Source organism: Mus musculus, chromosome 14 (genome assembly GCF_000001635.26).
Source record: "Mus musculus strain C57BL/6J chromosome 14, GRCm38.p6 C57BL/6J".
Lineage (NCBI taxonomy): Eukaryota > Metazoa > Chordata > Mammalia > Rodentia > Muridae > Mus > Mus musculus.
The window spans coordinates 72,383,692-72,406,499 of record NC_000080.6 but is presented as its reverse complement, the minus strand read 5'-3'; positions in this window follow the sequence as shown (position 1 = coordinate 72,406,499).

Sequence of the window (22,808 nt, the reverse complement as noted above, 5' to 3'; positions counted from 1 at the left end):
GTAACAGACGTGGTGACAGATTGACTGGACAGCAAAGAATGTGAGATTTTTATTGTAGCAGTGGACCTTGGCATTCATTGAACATGAAAGGATCAGGAAGCATTGTTTACATACTCAAACTATTCAAAATGGCCTCTTTTGGAATACACAGACACCTAGTCCTGAAACAATGCAGAATGCCATGTTTACGAAAACCGATGTCGTACAAAAGTAGTGTGTTCTGGTGTGTATTTATAACAAAGCAGACAGTTTGCTTATACAGCTCTGAAGCTGCCGGCATGAGACCGGGTACATAAATATTCCTAGGAGTCCTGGAATTGATTAGCACACAGTGTACAAGGTAGTACGGTTACAATAGCAGTAACTTTGTAATACCAATGCAACAAAATAGATGTACTGTAACAGAAGTGGTGATAGGTTTCCTGGAAAGTGGATCACACAGGATTTCTATTATATCAATGAATCTGGACACTGTGCATTAAAGGAATGGGAGAACATACATAAGCATCTTTAACTCATGCACGACATAATGAGCTCCTTGGAAAACACGCACTGGTATGTCTAAAACACCGTACAATGATATAGTTGCAAAAGTGAATGTACTTTTACACTAGCATCTTCAAATACGCATTTAAAATAAAGCAGACAGGTTTACTCGTATAGGTATGAAGTTTGCTGCATCAGAACTGCAGAACACACATCCCTAAGAGTACTGGGATTGATCAACACACTGTGAAATGTATTACTATCACTACAGCAAGAACTTTACAATACCCAAGCAAGGCACACAGATGTACTCTAACAGACACAGTGGGAGGTTCACTGGAAAGCACAGGACATGAGGTTTTGATACGAGCAGTGCACCTGGACACTCATTGAACATGAAAGGAACAGGAGAGCACAATGTTCATAACTATAACTTATGCACTAGATGATGGCCTCTTTGGAGAAAACACACGCATATGCCTAAAACCCCATACAATGGTATATTTGAAAAATCTACTGTACTACCACTAATCATTTACAAAGAATCAGACAGGTTTACTCATACACTTCTGAATTTGCCTGCAGTAGTGCAGAAGCACAAATGTTCCTAAGTGAACCAGGGTCAATAAGCACACAGTGAAAATGATAGTGCGATTACAGCAGCAAGAACTTTGTAATATCAACACAACACACCCAGTTGTACTGCCATGGACGGAGGTGTTGATAGATTGATTGGAAAGACCACATGTGCACGTGGGCACTCACTGAACATACAAGGAACAAGAGAGCACCACTCACAATCTGTAACTCATGTATACACAGTGGCCTCTTTGCTAAACACGGGCACTTATGCCTAAAACACCACACGATGGTTCATTTGCAAAAACCAATGTACTACTAATGTAATTAGTAGTAATGTAATGTAATTGGTAACGCAATTAAATTTGCATTTACAACAAAGGAGACAGTTTTACTTGTATGGCTCTGACGTTGTTTGCATTAGAACATCAATGCACACACTTCTAAGTGCATCAGAATTGATTAGCACACAGTGCCAATGGCTGTAAGACTACAGCCGCAAGAACTTCATTAATGCCAATGCAACAGCAACACACACAGTTGTAATATAACATGCATGGTGATGGATTCACTGGAAAGTCGAGCGCGTGAGAATTTTATTACGGTAACGCACCTGGATGCTCACTGACATAGAAGGACCAGGAGAGTACTGCTGACATATCTATGACTCAAGCCGGATGCAATGGCTTCTTTGGCATTCACACCCATGAAGGATGAAGGAGTCAGGAACTTGAGTCAGAAGTGCAGAGCTGTTAGGTACCAGGATGGGGGCCTAATGGAGTTTAGCCATCACCGTACAAAAGTAGAACAAGAATGCTATCTGAGCATGAAGATTTTGAGCGAGTCAGCAAGTAGCCTTCGTCATGATTTCTGCCTGAAATTGAGTTCCTGTGTCCACTTCCCTCCGTGAGGGACTACAGCCTGTCAGCTGAAATAGACGATTTCTTCCCCTCAACAGCTTTCAGTCAGAGTGTGTTATTATGGAAACAGAGATGAAATTAAAATATCCACTTTTAACTTCACTTTTTAAAACTTAATTTCGTTTCTTAAAAAATGTTTTGGGCCGGGCAGTGGTGGCGAATGCCTTTAATCCCAGCACTCGGGAGGCAGAGACAGGTGGATTTCTGAGTTCGAGGCTAGCCTGGTCTACAGAGTGAGTTCCAGGACAGCCAGGGCTACAAGAGAAACCCTGTCTCGAAAAACCAAAAAAAAAAAAAAAAAAAAAAAAAGGTTTTGGATTTATTTTCATCTCGTGTGTATGTGTGCTTCGCTTAGATGCATGTCTGTGCATTAATGTGAGTGTAGACCCAGAAGAGTGCACTGGACCTTCTGGAACTGGAGTTAGGGAATGTTGTGGGCCACTACGTGGGTGTTTGAAGTTGAACCTGGATCTTCTGCAAGTGCAACCAGTGGTTTAACCACTTAGCTACGTCTCTTCAGACCCCCCCCCCCTCTCCGTAAGCACATATGTATGTGCCTGAGTGTAGTCTATGCATGAGCGTACGAGCGTGTGTGTATGTGTGTGTGTGTATGTGCTGTTTGTGCATAGAGGTCAGGGGAGGACACTGGTGTCCTGTGTTATCATTCTTTACCTCACTTCTTTCAGATGGGGTCTTTCATTGACCCTGGTGTTAGGCTGTCAGCAGCAAGCCCTGGCACACACCCACTGACTGCCTGACAGTACTGGAGTGACAGGTATGTGCACAGCTACTCTTTCTGTGGGTGCTGGGATCTGACCTTGGGTCCTCATATGCATGCAGCAAGTGCTTTTACTCAGCGAGCCAACTCTCTAGTTCCCCCTCATACACATTTTTCTCCCCTCTGAAAAATCACTCTCTGTAGGAAACTGAGGCTGGGAGCCTCTCTGTGGGATGTTGCCTGTGAGCTCGCAGCCTCTTTCAGTGAGTGCAGCCAACTTGTGAAATAGTTAAATCTATAGAAAAAGAAGGCAGGTCTGTCATTTCCCAGGATGGTAAGCAGGGGTGCTTTGACAGGGAAACTGATTGTATAGTTATGAATATAGATTTCCTATGCATCTATCTGTATCTGTATCCGTATCCGAATCTGTATCCGTATCTGTATCTGCATCTATCATCTATCTATCTATCTATCTATCTATCTATCTATCTATCTATCTATCTACCTACTATCTATCATCTATCTATCATCTGTGTATGTGTGTGGGCACTTATGTGCCAGTGTGCATATAGAGATCAGAGGACAAATCATAGGAGCCAGTTGTCTTCAGCCACTTGGGTCCTGGGGATGGAATTTAGATCATAGGGTTGGTAATCCCTTTCCTCCCTGAGCATCTTGATGACCCTATTCTGTTTTCTTTGGGGTGATGAAACTTCCTACAGTTGATTAGAGCAATAACTTCACAACTGTGTAAATGTACTTTTAAAACCTGAATGGTACATCTTAACTTGGATAATTTGTTTAGTATGTGAATTATTCAATGTAACTCTGAAAATACAAAGAAAACAAAAACAAGTTAAACAAAAACTGCATGCATGGGGACGGAAAGATGGCTCAGCAATTATGAGCACTCATTGCTCTTGCTGTGGACCCAAGTTTGAGTCCCAGCATCCACATGCTCTCTCGCAACTATCCATACCTCCAGTTCCAGGAGATCCAATGCTCTCTTCAGATCTCCATGGGCACTAGGCACATACATAGTACACAGATATATGCAGCCCAAACACTCAACTACATAAAATAAAATCATCCTAAAAGAAAAAAGATGAACAACAAGGCGTGCATGCTTCTCAGTCAGCGGCCTTGTTTCATACAAGGGGGTGAGTGTATAAAGATGAATAGCAAGGACACCTCACTGACATGCTCTTAGTCAGGTTCCTACCAACAAGCCATAGTAGCATGGAGAGCAATGGAAGGCTCTATTGCTTTCTCTCTCCATCTCTCTGTGAATAAATATGGAGCCGTTATCAAAGCACAGTTTTCCAGAGCTGGATCTCTCCTTCCACCCTTATGTGAGTTCCAGGATTCAAGTTCAGGTCACCAGGCACCTGTGGAAAGTGCTGTTCTTCTGAGTCATCTTGCTTGACCTCATAGTTAAATATACTAATCCATGCAGGCATGGTGGCTTGGGCTTACAGTCCCAATATTTAGGATGCCAAGGCTGGAGAATTTCCAGGTCTGTTTATGCTTCCTGAACCTTATGGTGGTGTGAATGAGGATAGCTTAATGCTTAGTCATCAGGCAGTCTCACTATTTGAAAGGTTTCAGGAGGTGTACCGGCTGGTTTGTGTGTCAACTTGACACAGGCTGGAGTTATCACAGAAAAAGGCGTTTTAGTTGAAGTGCCTCCACGAGATCCAGCTGTAAGGCATTGTCTCAATTAGTAATCAATGGGGGAGGGCCTCTTGTGGGTGGTGCCATCTCTGGGCTGGTAGTCTTGGTCTCTATAAGAAAGCAAGTTGAGCAAGCCAGGGAAAGCAAGTCAGTAAGAAACATCCCTCCATGGCCTCTGCATCAGCTCCTGCTTCCTTACCTGCTTGAGTTCCAGTCCTGACTTCCTTGGTGATGAACAGCAGTATGGAAGTGTAAGCCGAATAAACCCTTTCCTCCCCAACTTGTTTCTTGGTCATGATGTTTGTGCAGGAATAGAAATCCTGGCTAAGACAGGAGGCATGACCTTTTTGGAGGAAATGTGTCAGAGAATGAACTTTGAGATTTCTAAAGCTCAAGCCAAGCCCAGTTTGCCTACAGTTCTGAATGTAGAATTCTAAGCTACGTCTCCAGCATTATTATGTCTGCCTGTTCCTGCATGCTGCCATTCTCCTTGCTATGATGACAGTGGACTAAACTTCTGAAACTGCAGGCTAGCCCCAATTAACTGCTTTCCTGTATAAGAGTTGCCATGGCATCTCATCATGGCAACAGAGCGCTATGTAAGACACACTCTAAACTTCCTTCCTCTCTTACACCCTTTTCCTGGGATTTCCAGCTTATGTTTCTGGCAAGCAATGTCAGGTACAGAAGAGCACCGTCTTGGTTCTATTGCTGTGATGAAACAACATGGCCAAAGCAACTTGGGGAGGAAAGGGTTTATTCGGCTTACCCTTCTACATCATTGTATATACAGGACAGAAACTAAAACATGGCAGGAACCTGGAGGCAGGAGCTGAAGCAGAGGCCATGGAAGGGTGCTGCTCACTGGCTTGATTCCCTTGGCTTGCTCAGCTTGCTTTCTTATAGAATCCAGGACCATCAGACCAGGGGCAGCACCACCCACAATGGGCTGCCTGCTCCCCCCATCAATCACTAATTAAGAAAATGCACTACAGCTTGATCTTATGGAGGTATTTCTCTCAATTCCGTTGACTCTAGCTTTTGTCAAGTTGACATAAAACTAGCCTGGGCAAACAAATGCTTCAGATTTGGAAAATGTCAGCCCACTCCAGGATCATTTTAAACTGTATTAAAACGCCACCGAGCATGTTGGCTCACACCTGTAATCTCAGCACTTAGGTAGCTGAGGCAGAAAAGTAGCCATGAATTTGAGGCCAGAATAAGCTACACAGTGACTTCCAGGTCAGCCTGAGCTCCAAAGTAATACTCTGTCTCCAAAACGCTAAAAAGTCACTCTAAAACAAACAAACAAACAAAAAACCCTCCATAATGTCTGGAGGTACTCTAGTTGAAAGTTCTTTTTGGTATAGTCCATCCCAGTCCCAAATACTTTTGTTCTGATGAAGCTTTCTTTAGGGAAACCATGGTTTCCCATGAGGTCCTCTGCAAGTGCCTGAGACCCTGATAAGGGCAGTGAGCATCTCCAGTGATTGCTCTCTGTGCACAGGGCAGGGGGGGCAGTGCTTGGCCAGTGTTTCTGGACTGGATAGTCAGCATCGATTTCTTCCTTTCTTTCCCTTTCCAGGTGAACACAGAAAGAAAGAGAAATGAAGCAAACATCTCTGGCCCTGCAACTCACCAGTGACTTCTGAGTCGCAGAGCTGACTCTGGGAGTCAGTCCTCTCTTCCCACCATGTGGAGACCGGGGATGGATCTCAGATCATCAGGAGTGGCAGCAAACGCATTTACCCACTGGGCCATCCCACTCACTCAAACCTAAGCTTTCAGCGACAGTCTTGTGGGGACTTCATAGGCCCAGTCTGGCCTGGGAGCATACAGGGACTGTCCTGTCAAATCCTCACAAGGAGGGGTTTTTGACAAGTTAGAGCAGTCCTTATTAAGCCTCAAGAATGTTCTCTCAGGCAGTCTTAATGGCTCAGGGGGAGTCATGTGTTGCTCTCTTCAATTAAAGGGACCTGGCAAAAGACAGCATACCACACCTGCTTCTCCACTGGGGTGCACAGAGCACCGCACCGCCTGGCACACCGCAGGGGAAAGGCAAAGTTTGTATTGGGTGGTCCACAGCCCGCATTTTCTCTGAAGGGAGAACAGTAGGACCTGGGACGAATGTTGTGGTTCTCGGTCTTCTGTGTACGCGGGCACCTGGGCATGCCACTGGGAGTTGGGAAAGGGGGTTCAAGGTCCATGTTTCCTCTTAGGGTGTCCACTCACCAGGCAGGGAAGGCAGAGCCCTGGACAAGGTAGGGGCGCTGAACCGGTCTGATACTGAGTGAGTGCCTAGAAAATAGAGAGAGGTTGGAAGAGAGACGAAGGTCTACTCCATGGCGATCCTTGATGGAAAGATGATCCTTGCTTGTTCATACCGCTTTATTTGGTGGTGGATATAAGTGCATAAACTTTATTCTGGGTGAACCAGGGATTAAATACCTTTTTATCTGGGAAGAAATGCCAATTTCCTTACATGGGCTGCTAGTTCTTTCCCTTCCTTGGGTCCCCTTCTGGGATAAAATGTCCTTAAGCAAAACTCTTCTGTTTTAATCACCAACTCAAAGAGTCAGAGGCTGAGTGAAAACCTGATCTAAATACCTACACTCTGTTCTGGTACCTGCAGAGAAGGAAGAGGGCATTCTCCCACGTTACAGTCCATGCACCCAGCCAGCCCAGGACACAACTGTGTCTTAAAGGGACTACACTACCACAGTCCAGAGATTCTGCTCTGCCCTGCCCTCACCTCCGCACACCAGGAGTGGGCTCCATCACACTCCACCCCAGCAGAGCCAGGCAGGCTGCAGCCATTCTCCCTCTTAGAGAGGTGCCCCCTCGCTGGCTCCCAGGCCTGCCAGAGGATGGGAAGCAAAAGTCCAGATCTCCTTTCCTTCTACAACACCTCCCCCACCATGGTGGACTCCACCCTCAAGCTATGAGTTGAAATAAATACATTTTTCCTTTCTTTTTCCAATTTTTTATTAGGTATTTTCTTCATTTACAATTCAAATTGTATCCAAAAAGTCCCTTATATCCCCTCCCTGCTCTCCAACCCACCCACTCCCACTTCCTGGCCCTGGTAGTCCCCTGTATTGGGGTATATAATCTTTGCAAGACCAAGGGCCTCTTCTCTCAATGATGGCCAACTAGACCATCTTCTGCTACATATGCAGCTAGAGTCATGAGCTCTGGGGGTACTGGTTAGTTCATATTCCCTTTCTTAAGTTGTTGCTGTTCAGGTATTTTATCACAACAATGAGATATCTCCCTAACTCGCTTGCCTACTTCAGGCATCCCCAACAAAACAACAGCTTATCACCCACGACCACTTTAAAGCCTTACAATAAGCACAGTATGGTGGGTGCCTGCCTGTGAATCTAGTGCTCAGAAAGTACAGACGGGAGAATCAAAGTTTAAAGCCTCAGTGGCTTGTGATTTAAAACCTTGTCTAAAATGCACGACAGAACAAACACAGAGTTCTAGGGGGTGATATAGAGAGAGAGAGAGAACACACAAACACACAAACCACAAACACACATCTGGACCAGGTCAGCCATATGCTTTTCTACATTTGGAGTTTAACCTTAAATGCATGGAAAATTGGAGCTTTAAAAGAAAAAGCTCAACCAGGCAGTGGTGGCACGTGCCTTTAATCCCAGCACTCTGGAGACAGAGGAAGGCAGATCTCCGAGTTTGAGGCCTCCTGCACAGAGATACCCTGTCTCAAAAAATCAAAATCAATCAATCAATCAGCCCAAGGGCCTCTGCAGCAAGGTTGTCCCCATAGGGCCTTGACTCTCGTGTTGAGACTGTGAGGGGCCTCAGAGCTCTGAGACTATTTTCCCTTTAATATTTTTGCTTTTGTGGTGTTAGGATTGAACTCAAGGTCCTGGACATGGTTGGCAAACTCTCTACCACTAAGCCATTCATATTATTTTTAAAGAATGGTTTACTTTTATTATATGTATGTACGTTTGCAGTTGCCCAGGGAGACCCAAAAAAGGGTTGGATGCCCTGAAGCAGGAGATACAGATGGCTGTGAGCTGTTTCATGTGCATCCTGAGAAGCAAACTCGGGTCTTCTATAAGCATAGTATAGGCCTGTAACCATTCTATGATCTCTCTAGGCCTAAAACTTTTATTGTTCATAACATGTAATTATTGTACAACTTCCAGATATACAGTGCAATATTTCAACACATACATACAACAGGGACTGATCAAATCCGAGTAATTAGTATCTTCATATCTTGGATTTTTGTCTTTGGAGCCTATCTCCTCTCTTCAACACCTGCAAGTCTCTCTGTGTGTGTGAGAGTGTGTGTGTGTGTGAGTGTATGTGAGTGTTTATGTGTGTGAGTATGTGAGTATGTGTGTGTGAGTGAGTGTTATGTGTGTGACTGTGTGCGTACATATATACAGTAGTTCCTCCAAGTCAATGTCTAGTCTTTTGTACATATAAGCTGTTTAATAGATATATGCCAGTCTCATAGTTACTTTTCTCATTTATAAATAATTGATAACATTTTTTATTTAACTAATGAGAAATCTTTGTTTTCGATTGTCGTGGACAGCATGTGAGTTTAGGAATGCATTATAATGTACTAAATGGTAGTTTTCATTAAAATGTAGTAGAGGACTTGTAATGCTGAAGCACCAGAAAATTCTCATTGCTTGTGTTTTCTCCTGTAGCAGTTTTCGGTGATTTAGAACAATGTGCCTTATATGAACCCACAGGAGCCACAAGGAAAGACTGTGCCATCATCAGCTTTCATTTACCCTCTCAACAAGTAATTCATTCAGGCATTCCCTTACTGCCCATCCTTACAGGCAGATCAGCCCACTAGGTTCTTAGCAGACACAGAGAGGTGCAGATACAGATTCTGGTGCAGGGCTCATGGTGATGGTTATAATAGAGAACACATAAGGATGCATGTAATAAATGAAGTTCTAACTGAGTTATAAGAGGAAAGAGAGACTTTTATTCCAACAAAGAGTATAAGCAGTTCTGTGCATATAATAGTCTCAGCATGAGGCTTTTAAAGATAGGCAACGTGTTTATGTTAAAATATTTGAGACGAGAAAAACATTTTATAAAGTTTTTTAGAACAAAGCATGAGACGAGAGTCTGGGGAGGGGGTGGAATGAACTGGAATTATGCTTTACAACTACTAACCAGAAATCAGTCTTTCCTGGAACGAAGTGGGAGAGCATCACAGCATAACGAGGCGAGGGTCTTGGGAAATGGCTCAGTGGGTGCAGCGCTCACTGCTCAAGCTCAGAGACCAAAGTTTGAATCCCCAGCTTTGTCATGAAGAGTAGGACCCTAGTAACCGAGAGGCAGAGACAGGGTTCCCCAAAACTTAGCTGGCTAGATCGAGTAGCTGAGGCTGCAAGCTTGGAGTTCCAAAGGCAACAAATAAAATCAATAAAATGTGAGAACTGGGACTGGAGAGATGGCTCAGTGGTTAAGAGCACTGACTGCTCTTCCAGAGGTCCTGAGTTCAATTCCCAGCAACCACATGGTGGCTTACAACCATCTGTAATGGGATCTGATGCCCTCTTCTGGTGTGTGTGTGTGTGTGAAGACAACAACAGTGTAGTCACATACAAATAAATCTTTAAAAAAATGTGAGGACTATCTAAAGAAGACACCAAGGTCAACCTCTGGCCTCCATACACCTGTGCACACAGCTGTGTGCATATCTGCAAGCACATCTGGCTAAAGGCACATGCATCCACACCACATGCATGTACACAGGTGGAAAAAGAACAAAGAAAGCCGCAGGTAAAAGTTGTGGTTGAAATATGAGGAGCTTTGTAGTGCAGAGGTATTGTAAAGGGTGTCCTATGGGAATGGCACACTTAGAATTGACTTACAGGAAGCATTAGTGTCATGAGAGCATGAACGGAAGTGGGAATGACCTTAAGCTGTGGTCTAAGGGTAGGGTGCTTCCTCACCTGGGCAGCACAGTAGAGACTGACCCTGGTGGAGTGGGCATGGGTGAGCCAGTCCCAAGGGCACAAGAGCAGGAGAGCTGGCTCTGGCCCTTGCAGGCTGCAACATCGGTAGAGCTAGCCGGGGAAATGCTGGAGAGCTCTCCCTGGTGAAGATGTGTGTATAGGAGAGCTGAAGGGCTGTGTACCCAGGCCCAGATCTAGGACTTGGAGTTGGTCCACCCCAACATATACCCTATCTATGAACTGCTGGAAAGCAAGAAGGGCCTGCAAACCCAAAGCTGCAGGATTTCCATGATCAAGGGAACCAACAAGATATCTGAGAGGAGTCCCAGTGAGAATCCAGTTGTTGACAGTGTGGCAGAAGCCAGAGGCCTCCAACCAGACCAGTGACTCATTGCAATGAACATTTGCAAGTAAAGATGTGTGAACAAAAGGGTCTACTGTGGGACACACTGTGACACACTGCACCTTCCATAATGAGTTTGTGTGTGTGTGTGTTTATTTGTTCTCTTTGTTTTGTTTTGTTTTGTTTTGTTTATTTTTACTTGTATTTTATTTTGTGTGGGAGGCTGCAAGGGACAGGGAGATAAATGGGATTGGGGTGCATGACATAAAATTCACAAAGAATCAATAAAAAGTTAATTTTTTTTAAAAAACAAGTAAGGCATTGAGGGAATGGAAAAAAGTAAGGGGTCTGGACCCTTGAGGGTCAGTCTGACCCACTCAGCCACACTGAACCACACAGGCCTTTTCTCTGTGAAAGCTAAGACTGGTTGGGTGACCATCATCCAGGAGATCCAACAGACATCTTGCATTAACTTGATGTGAGGAGTCGGGGGAGAAAGACTTGGGTTAAGCAAAGCAAAGCAAAACCAACACATAAACTTTGCATGTACACATGTGTACACAGGCACACCCACGCACACACAAAGGTATTTACAATATATGTTTACATTTTTAGAAGACAATGTAACTAAAGAATGTGATAAAACACCATGGCCAAAACAACTTGGCAAAGAAAGGATGCATTTCATCTTACTCTTCTGCATTACAGAGGGAAGTCAGGGCAGGAACTCAAGGCAGGACTGTAGACAGAAACTGAAGCAGAGGCCATTGAGGAATGCTGCTCACTTGCTTCCTCAGCTTCCTTTCTGAAACCACGCAGGACCACCTGCCCAGGAGAGTTACCACCCACAGTGAGCTTGTCCCTCTCACACAAGTTATTAAAATGTCCTAGAGACTTGTGGATTAACAGTCTCAGTGGAGACATTTTCTCATTTTAAGGGTCTTCTTTCCAGAAAACTCTGTGTCAAGCTGATAAAAAAAACTAGCCAGGACATATATTGTGGGGTGTGTGTGCATGCATGTGTGTGTGTGTGTGTGTGTGTGTGTGTGTGTGTGTATATGTGTGTGTGTGTGTGTGTGTGGTATGTGTGGTGTGTGTGTGTGTGTTTCATGTGCATATATATATATATGTGTATATATATATGTATATATATACATACATACATACATATGCATGCTTCTACCTTTTTTAAAGGGCAGACTTTCTCTCTTTTACTCAGAACTCACCAATTTGACTAGTTGGTCACCAAACACCAGAAATCCACTTCTCTCTGCCTCTTCAATCACAATTACAAGCTCTTGCCACCTCCAGACTTTGGGTGTTTGAGGGAATTAACTGATCCTGATGTGTTTTGCACAGAAAGTATTTTACTATCTGAGCTATCTCCCCTGCTCCAACAATTTCATCTGTATTAAATTAAAATTTATCCGTACAAAAAATGGAATCATCATATGATATAGTAAACTAGTCATAGTAAGAGTGTAGCAGGTGGTTTGAATCTTGGTGAGTTTTCTGGTTTGGACAATGTGTTCCAGGGTTCTAACTCAGATTATCAGGTGTGGTAGCAAGCAGCTTGACCCAACGAGCCATCTCACTGGCCCAAACAATGTAATTTGATGACAGAATTCCCACGGACTGTTTTATTGATAGTATGTATGTATGTTACACGAACAAAATCATACATGGTGCCTTTGCAGGAAAAAAGTATTTTCTGATACCTCCAACTGATAGAAGATTGATGGTCCTACATTCAGAATATGGTATAGAATACAATAAGAAAAGGAGTTAAAATCAAGGTTAGAAACTGGGAATGCCTGAGATACTGGTGAGATCTAAGTATGGCCAGAGATGCTTCCTGGAGGAGATAACCTCTGAGCCTGTGTGGTAGGATTTAAGAATTCAGAAGGATGGACATCTGTGGCAACGATGCCAAAGGCACAGACATGGCAGCAGGTGCATGGCAGGTTGGTGGTGAGCTTTTATTGTTTGTGCTATTAAGGAAAATAAGGGAGGAATTTGGTTGAGACTATAAAAAATGCTGAATATGGGCGCACATTCACTTGTCACATCTAGGAACAAGTTGTAATTAATTATGAACATAAATGTGAACAGGTTTTCAAATAAATATAAAAGTCTTTTCATTCCATGATGAATGGAAGGCTACATGTCCCTACAGTGAAGTTTGTCCCATTTCTATGATATTTGTCTTGCTGAGTCATTGTCTAAGCAGGTCCTGTTGTCTTCGAGGGCATTCAGAGCTGTGTCCCATCAGGCTCCCATCTGCCCATTCTGTCCATCCTGTGCTGTCCAGCTGAGGTGCTATAGCCCTGTGCACCTGCTTCACAGGCCTTTAAGAAAAGACTGTGGCTGTGGGGTTGCCACTCTAGGCCACCTCAAGTGCCAGCACTTTGGAATTAAGAATTGAGATGCCTGTCTGGGATTCTTTGAAAGCTACTCAGACCTTAGGTGTCACAGTATGTCAGTTACTGCTCTTACCATGTGACAAATGCCTGAGGAAAATGACTCAAGGAGAGGAAGCTTATATGTTTACAGCCTTCACAGCCTGACTGGTTAGACAGAGAGCCCTTGGCTTCCCCCTGACTCTGCACACCACTTCCTGTCCCACACCCAGTGTTGCCCTTTTGGACACACTCTGCTTTATCTGGCTTTTACATTGGTGTTGGGTTGCTGAACTCAGGTTCCCGTCCTCATGTCCTCATTCTCACACAATGTGGTGGTTTACATAGCAGGGACACTCTAGGCTCATCTATTTGAATGCTTAGTCACCAGGGAGTGGAACTCCTTGGTGAGATTAGAAGGATTAGGAGGTGTGGCCTGGTTGGAGGAAATGGGTGGTGGGCTTTGAGGTTACAAAAGCCCATGCCAGGCCCAGGCTCTCTTTTCTTGCTGCCTGCTCAGAATGTAGAATTCTCAGCTACTGCTCTACTAGCCTGCATGCTGCCATGCTCCCTGCCATGATGGTAATGGAATAAACTTCTGAAACTGTAAACAGGCCGTCAGGTAATGCTCTCTCTTATAAGAACTGTCTTGGCCATGATGACTCTTCACAGTCATAAAACGGTGGCTGAGACACACAGGAAACACTTCTAACCATCTCTTCAGTCATATCATAGTTAATGGTCAATTTTACTGGATTGAGAAACATCTAGAAGATTGGTAAAGCACACCTTCTTTGTGTCTGCAAAGGAATTTCCAGAGAGAATTAGCGAAGTGGAGAAACAGTTCCCTGAGTATGGCCAGCACGGCATAGTGTGAAGGCTCAGATAGAATGGGAGAGGAGAAAGGAGAAAGCCCACGAGTTTAGATATTTTGCCTTTCTGCTTCCTGGCCACCATGAGGTGAGAGCCACAATGAAGTGAGCTGTTGTCCTCTACCACACTCTGCACAATGTTATCTACTGAAGAAACCTCTGAAATAGGGAGCCAAAGCAAATCCTTCTCTTAACTTTTCTTAGGTACTTGCCGTGGTGATAGAGAGTGTCTAAGAACCACTAAACCCAGCTGTCTTAGTCAGGGTTTCTATTCCTGCGCCAAACATTATGACCAAGACTCAAGTTGAAGAGGAAAGGGTTTATTCAGCTTCTACTTCCACAGTGCTGTTCATCACCAAAGGAAGTCAGGACTGGAACTCAAGCAGGTCAGGAAGTTGGAGCTGATGCAGAGGCCATAGAGGGATGCTACTTACTAACTTGCTTTGCTTGCTTTCTTATAGAACCCAAGAACACCAGCCCAGAAATGGCACCACCCACAATGGGCCCTCTCCCCTTGATCACTAATTGAGAAAATGCCTTATAGCTGGATCTCATGGAGGCACTTCCCCAACTGAAGTTCCTTTCTCTGGGATAACTCCAACCTGTGTCAAGTTGACACACAAAACCAGGCAGGATACTCGCTTTACCAGTATAGCCTCATGGAGTTATGCAACCAATGACCATGGAGAAGTCTGGGGAAAAAGAAGACGAGGAGGGAGAGGAAGGTTGGTTTCTTGCTCTGAATCTGCAATGGCATGATGTAATAGCTGTGACCATTATGACATCCCTGTCCCAGAGCTCTGGACCTGTCATTGTTAACATAACCATGTCAATTTTTTTTTTGACATTCAGAAAAGATGTTGTCATTGATGCTGGAGAACCACACAGTCAAGTTACAACAACAATACACACACACACACACACACACACACACACATTCCCTTCATAATACTTTATGTACATTTATAAATTTGAGTTGGTCTGTATTACTAGCTATCTTTAGCCAAATGTGGCCTATGGGCTGGGGGTTGGACATGCCCTTGACCAAAGGAGCCATAGGACATCATGGCTTGAATACAAAAAGCCTCCATAGTCTCTGTGTTTGAATATGGTTCCCAGCTGGTAGCAATGTTCTGGAAGGCTGGGAGCCTTTGTGATTGTGGCCTGACTGGCAGATTTTAGTTGTTGGATATAGGTCACCAAGTTATATTGAATTCTTGTAACACCCTGAGGTTTCTACTACTTGATCCCCTAAGATATCACAGGCTACACAGCAAGCTCCCACCATCCCAAACTGAATTGCTCTAGTCACAGCAAGTATTCTACCAAGATGGTGCCCTATAAATCCTACACCTAGATAAACCTGTCTTCCTTTAAGTTGTGTCTGTCAGATGCCCTATCATGGTGATGAGAGAAGCACGTTACACTCTAGACTTTTGTGGTATGATGATGTTGGTCCTTTTTTTGCTGTATGTACCCCACTCTTTGCTGACATCCCTTCTGCTCAGAACTTGACCTGGAGGCAGGTCCCTGGCTTCTGCTCCACCCCCTCTGCTTACATCCTCCTCATCACTTGGATGCCTGCCTACACTAGGGGCTGCAGAATTGATAAGAAGAAACTTCTTTCTTGCACTGAGTGAACTGAGGCCTCGACCGCTTAAAGGTATAGTTGAGGAGAAGGTGTTTTATTGTAAATACAAGGGAGAGAACAGTCAGAGGCATCTACAAGAGTCCAGAGCAGGTGTGAGGGCTAAAGTTAACCTGTAAGCTTCACTTGCCCAAAGACTTCCTGGAATGCTGGCGGCTGTTGTTCATGTAAGATAACAAACCACGGGTTTTTACTTCATTAAGTAAGTAGGGTTGGTTGCCCAACTGCCCAGTCTGTGCTTGATCACACGCAGGTGGGAGATATATCGGCAGGAAGTACGTCAGTGAGTATGCTTGTCCCTGATTGGACAGAGGTGGGAAGTACGAGGCAGAGGAGGGAGAGAGCTATAGAGGGGACCAAGGGAGGGAGAGAGAGAGAGAGAGAGAGAGAGAGAGAGAGAGAGAGAGAGAGAGAGAGAGAGAGAGAGAGAGCAAGAGAGAGAAACCAAGAGAGAGAGAGAGAGAGAAACCAAGAGAGAGAGAGAGAGAAACCAAGAAAAAGAGCCAAGAAAAGAAAATGGTTATATAGAATGAGAAGCTAGGGGGAAGGAAGTGAAGCCCAAAGGCTGGACAAGTTTAAGTAGGAAGCTGGTGAGAAGAACTGAGGCTATAGGTACTGAGTGCATCTGGAAGCCAGTATGTGCTTTGGTATGCTAATAGGCACCACAGTTATCCCTCTGTTCTGAGTTTTTTTGGGACCTGATGCTAAGCAATTGCCTTTTCCCAGGGCATGTTGTAGGGAATCCACCTGGGATGGCACTTGCTCTCCAGCTCAGGCAGGGGGGCTGGGGGGGGGGGGCAGAAGTTGGGAAATTACCAGTTATTATTAGTGGTGAGATTTTCCTGAGAGCTTAGCAGAATTTCCCCATGGATTTGAGGCCCCTAGAGGCCCCAGGGCACTGACTGCTCAATTCCCAGAGTTCAGGCACAGATGGCCTCCATCAGCCATTAAGTGAGGGGAGGGGTTGTTACTCCATTGAGTCTGTGGAGAGATTTCCTGAGGCCTGGCCAAGCTGGCCAAGCTGGCCTGTATCCTGCTGGCAACTGTTTAGTGTAGAGGGGAGAGGCTGAGAAACAAGATGGGCGTAGCCTCTGAGCCTCATGGTGCAAATTCAGTTTTAATTTCAGTCACTCTGGAGCAGGGGTGAAGAGATGGGTCTTTATTAGCAGAATTTGTTGGGGATTAACCTGGTTGGGGTGGGGCACTTGGAGGGCACTTAAAATCAGTGCAGGGGCAGGGCAGCTTAGCATGTCAGGGTTGGGGAGAGACCTTATCAGGACACCACCTGCCTTGAGTAAAGGGCTCTGTTTGGAACAGGTGTCCTTGGGCCGAAAGCTATGAAGCCATCACTTCTCCAGATGCAAGTCTTCTGTTCCAAGTCTGCAGGGGAGCTCTCTGCAGCAAGCAGCCAGGCTGTCCAGACCCCAGTGGTTCTTCGGCTAGGGTGGCTTTTGCAGCTGTTCTCCTCTGGCTGTTGCTGGAAGCTTTAGCCTCTTACACATCCTTTCCAACTGAACAAATATGCTGCGACAGGAAGTAGGAACCAAGGTGGTCAGGTCACCAATGGAGTTGTCATGTCGGACTGCTGTGGAGCCCCACATTCCAAGTGAGTGGGAGAGGGAGCCACTCCATGTGCAATATGGGCCAGGGACTCACACCTGTCAAACCATCCTGAAAATTTCATTGCCAGTGGTGGTATCAGGAACTGGTTTTATGGTTTCAAATCACCTCCAAACCCAAAGATGATGATGACGTCACCCATAGGTGACAGGGACCCGAGCATCTGTTGTCATGGCAATAGCCATACATTCCAGCATCCATTTGGCTTACCTCCCACACATTTACCTGTGAGTGATTATATCACAGTCTAAATAAAAGGCAGACCCTCTTGAGCTTCACCCTCTCTTCTCTCTTTTCTCCCTTCGTCTCTGTCACCCCCCTTTAGTCCCCCTCTCCCACAATAAACCTCTCTCATGTGGAACTACATTGGCCTGGTATGGTCTGTGCAGAGTCACAGTTCTATTGCAACAGCCAGGGTTGTAGAAGCTCAAGGGCAAGTTGAAGTGAAGAAGGGAGGGAGGAGGAGAACTCTCCTCCTTCCTAGGAGGAGGGTTCTAAGGCTTTGTGGTGATTTTCTGTTACATCTTGGTTGAAGTTCAATGCCCAGATTAGCCACCTTTCCAGCTGTCAGAAGCTCACCCTGTTGATGATATTCAAATGTCATCTGAACATCATTTCCTCTCATCTTGGAATGGCCGTGCACATCTGGGATGGAGGCTGGGCTAGTAAGATGCAGTTTCACAAGTGAGTGACAGCAAAAATAATGTCTGACTCTTCTAATCCACTTCATCCCCCTCACTGTATAGCCACTAGGAGCTGTAGAATGGTGTTTTCTTTTTCTGCCCATGTGGTCACCTGGGGCCACCACAGGCTTGGTTCTGGGTCATAAACAGATTTCTAGCCTTTCTTTCAGAAATAGTGAGATGTTTGGGGCTGACCCTTTCATTTGGTAATCCTGTCGTAGAACCTGTGACTCAACTATTGCAAACATTGCCATTCCACAAGAGCAATCTGTATTATGAAAGCCATGTCCTGAGCCCTTTCTTCTCTGCTCCCTTCAAACCTGAGTTTAATTTAGAAAAGACAAAAGATGTCTGTCAACCAGTTCACATCTCTAATTTTCAGTTGCTGGAAAACTGCTGGGAGAGTATTTGCATGTTAGCAGACTGTGCTTAGAGCCTTGAAAACTCAAAGAAGGAAGGATCCATCCTCCTCTCCCCAGAGGCTCCTTACCACTTATCCTCCCAGTCAGCTCTAGTTCCCCTGCCTTCAAATATCAAAGAATTAGAATAGATAATGCTGCTTAAAGTGTAAAGTGTGGATTCTTACCCTAGTCTCTATAATCGTTTTATGAGACAAGAACCATCCATGTTACATCGTTAGAGATGGGGAAACTGAGGTGCTGGGGTAGTGAAATAAATACCTCTCACTAGGATCAGCCAGTCCTTTGGAGAAGTAGGATTTGAAGCCAGGCAATATGATGTCAGTATCTATCCATCCCTCCTCTTCAGCCTCCAGGTACTCCTTACCACAACCACCCCCATATAAACAGCCTTACATTGTTATAAGGAAGCTAAGGCTAAGAAGAGAGCTGAGGTGAAGTTTGCTTAAGGGTCCATTAGGGTGACTCCCTCCCAATCTCCCCTTTCTTCTCTTCTCTTCTCTTCTCTTCTCTTCTCTTCTCTTCTCTTCTCTTCTCTTCTCTTCTCTTCTCTTCTCTTCTCTCCTCTCCTCTCCTCTCCTCTCCTCTCCTCTCCTCTCCTCCCCTCCCCTCCCCTCCCCTCCCCTCCCCTCCCCTCCCCTCCCCTCCCCTCCCCTCCCCTCCCCTCCCCTCCCCTCCCCTCTCTTCTCTTCTCTTCTCTTCTCTTCTCTTCTCTTCTCTTCCCAGGCTTTGTCAGGGGATGTACCTATAGGTTCCTGACAAACAGTCTCTAAGTCCCTTGTCTGGCTCTTGATGAAGCTGAGAATCATGAGGAGAAAGACTAGGTCCATGATTGTCCAGCAAGTTGTATTTTGGAGTGTACCTGGGACTGGCCAGCTGGCTGTCTCACTCTAAGCCTGGAATTGAGAGAGCAGCTCCTGCTGGCCTCTTGAAGGCTCTTGTATAGGAGAGCTAAAGGTGTTCACAGGGCTGAGATAGTTGAGTGTTATACATTGTTAGAAATAATGAAAGGCAAGGAACAGGAGTTGAGGATATATATCATATGAGTGTGGTCTTAAGCGGTTCACATCAGACCTAAGAAACAGAAACTTATTCTTAATTACAAATAGAAACCTTAACTTGCAAGAACTTAACACAGGATAAACAGGAACTTATTCTTAGCTGTCTTAACTTCAATAGAACCCTTACCCAGCAGGGTTTTATTTTTCCCATTTTGATCTCATACACTTACACAATCCTGCCTCTGACATCAACACATACTGATATCTGTGCACCAGACAGCCGATTTCTAATTCACAGGTTTCCTCCCAAGTCATCTAGATAAAAATGAAGTAATAAACTAGATGTGGGGGGGGGGCATGTCTATAATCCAAGCACCTAGGAGGTCAGGCAAGAGTTCAAGGGGACCCTGAGCTACATAGTAAGACATTGCCTCAAAAAGCAAGGGCTGTGGCCTCAGCTCAAGGTCAGAGCACTTACTTAGCAAGCACAGGCCCTGGGCTGAATCCACAGCACCACAGATACAGAGGAAAGCTAAACAACACAACTTGAAACAAATGGTGTGATACGCAAGGGATCAAAACACATTTAGGGGCTGGAGAGATGGCTCAGTGGTTAAGAGCACTGACTGCCCCTCCAGAGGTCCTGAGTTCAATTCCCAGCAACCACATGATGGCTCATAATCATCTGGAATGAATGGGATCCTATGCCCTCTTCTGGTGTGTCTGAAGACAGCAACAGTGGACTCACATAAAATAAATAAATCCTTTTAAAAATGCATTGTAGATGTTGGATGTGTTGATGTTACGAAATTGATGTCTGTGTCTTCTGTAGAAGCTGCCCTCCCCTCACGGCATGGAAATGAACCCTCTGTGAGTGACAACTGTGGCTGTGGATGGAAACCGTGTGTGTGTGTGTGTGTGTGTGTGTGTGTAAAACAAGGCAGTAATTCAGGTGAAGAGAGTGAAGAAGAGAGAAAGCCAAGTTCCCAGATCTGTGACCAATGCTCTGGGAAGTTGTTTCTATGAGTTCAGTGATAGGGTTGGTGTCAGAAGTCTGGATTCCAACTCTTAAGCTAAGGATAGTGTGACAGATACCAAGAAACCCTGATGCCTAAAAAGAACTGCCTATGGCAGAAAGAAAAATGAAGAAGAAGAAGAAAAGGCAACTTCTTAGTTATGGACCTCTTGAGAATATGGCAGTAGCCACATATCCTTCCAGGGTTCCAGGTATGTTCGAGGTATAGTGCCACCCCAGTCCTGCACTGAAGATATTACTGTTCCTCCTTCATGAGGCCCAAGAGCATCTGGGTTGTGATATTTGCTCTGGGGCTTAGCTGGGACCTCCTCTGTCTTTCTCCATCTCTGTCTCTGTCTCCGTCTCTCTGTCTCCGTCTCCGTCTCTCTGTCTCCGTCTCCGTCTCCGTCTCCGTCTCTCTGTCTCCGTCTCTGTCTCTCTGTCTCCGTCTCCGTCTCCGTCTCCGTCTCTCTGTCTCCGTCTCCGTCTCTCTGTCTCCGTCTCTGTCTCCGTCTCTCTGTCTCTCTTGTCTTGAGAAGCTGGTTGGCAGTGGAACAGAGAAGAGCGCTGGATACCAGAGGGATTTCCTGTGAGCGATCCCTAGAGACTACAGACTGCATATTTTGTCTATTGTTGGGTAACTTTGGAGGAGCAAGTAGTACTGAGGCATGGGATGAGAGGGGCCTGAGAGGACGGGTTCTCTAAGCACAGGCTTCCATCCACTCTGCCTGCTCCCCTCCCTGCTTGCCCCTCCCTGCCTTCTGAATCCCAGAGCTTCCCAGCGATCTAGCTGCAAATTGCCTCTCATTTCTTTCTGATCTTCTTCTCACCAGGGCTTAAGTTGCAAGACTCCCTGATAAATCAGTTGTCATTCTTACCTTGGCTTTGAGCAGATTTATTAAGTCTAATTGACGTGTGAGAAGGCACACGTTTCAAGTCTGTCTGCAAGATGCTTTGGTATGCGTTGTTTTTGACATGTGCGCCTGTGAAACCACAACCACCATCAAGGTACTGAGCATGCCCATCACCTAGGCAGCTTTGGGACTGCCTCCTGTTTCTTTTGTGTCTTCTCTCTAGGCATCCCCAGACCTGTTTTCTGTCACTCTGGGATGCATGTGAATAGAATCATACAGGAAGTTTCTTTTATTCATCATGTTACTTTGATAATTCAAGTGTTTCAGTTTTAGAAACCAATTTCTTATTCCCCATAGAGGACAAACAATGCAGCTGTTTGGCTCCTGAGAAGTTGTTACAATGCAGTGGAAGACACACGTAGTGTAGCCCTTATTATGACTGCTGCTTGCTGGGAGCATGTGATGACTCTGAGACTCACCCCTGTGGCGGGCATTCAGAGTTCACTCTCTGACATTGAGAGTGCTGTGGGTAGATCAAAAGAAGCACTCAGTCCCGTTCTCCAGGCCCCAACCAGATAGCAGTACATCTCAGTAGCTTCCATCTTTGTTCTTGCCAACCAGTTGCTGACCATTAAGGGGAGAAAGGCCCATCCAAAGTTCATTTACCTCCAGAGAAGTAGATGTGAGTCCTGGAAGGACACTAGAGACAAGTAAGACTGAACTTTGTACTCTTAAAACCATATGTTGAAGTTGCCACCTCCAGTTCTTCAGATTGTGACTGTAAAGATTCAGGGAGAGCAGGGCGTGGTGGCGCACGCCTTTAATCCCAGCACTTGGGAGACAGAGGCAGGTGGATTTCTGAGTTTGAGGTCAGCATCGTCTACAAAGTGAGTTCCAGGAAAGCCAGGGCTATACAGAGAAACCCTTCTTGAAAAAACCAAACCAAACCAAACCAAACCAAACCAAACCAAACCAAACCAAACCAAACCAAACCAAAACAAGACTCAGGGAGAATTAAGTTGAAATGATGGGTCTCTAATCCAATCTGACTGTTGTCCTTATAAGATGTGTGTGTGTGTGTGTGTGTGTGTGTGTGTGTGTGTGTGTGTGTGTGTGTGCGTTCGCGCAGCATTGCTTTTATAAGCATGGTGATAAGTACATTTTTTCCCTCTGCTTTTAGTTTGCAGGGACACCACAGCTAAGGCTTGGCTGCTGCTATCATTCTCTATGGGCAGCACTGGGGATCTGGGGTTTATGGATTTGCTAGAGGCCCACAGATGACCCAAAGGAGAAGCTCCTGAGTCTTGTGCAGTGCACGTATCATTGCATCCGTGCGTGCTTTTAGCCCATTGAATTCCAAGACTGTCATCTACTATGGCAGCTTTGTGATGACTTTTCCAGGTTCCCATACCTGGATAGCTGGTGGCTGAGTGGCAGTTCCTCTCCACTCTTTATTATTGGTGCCTTTGTCCCTAGTATTGTACAGAATTGAATTAGTTCCTTCTCTCAATGCTGCAACAAATTGGCTGATAGAAGAAACTTTGAGGAGGAAGGCTTTACTTTGTCTCATGGTTTTAGGGGATATCGCACACCAGGGCAGAGAAAGCA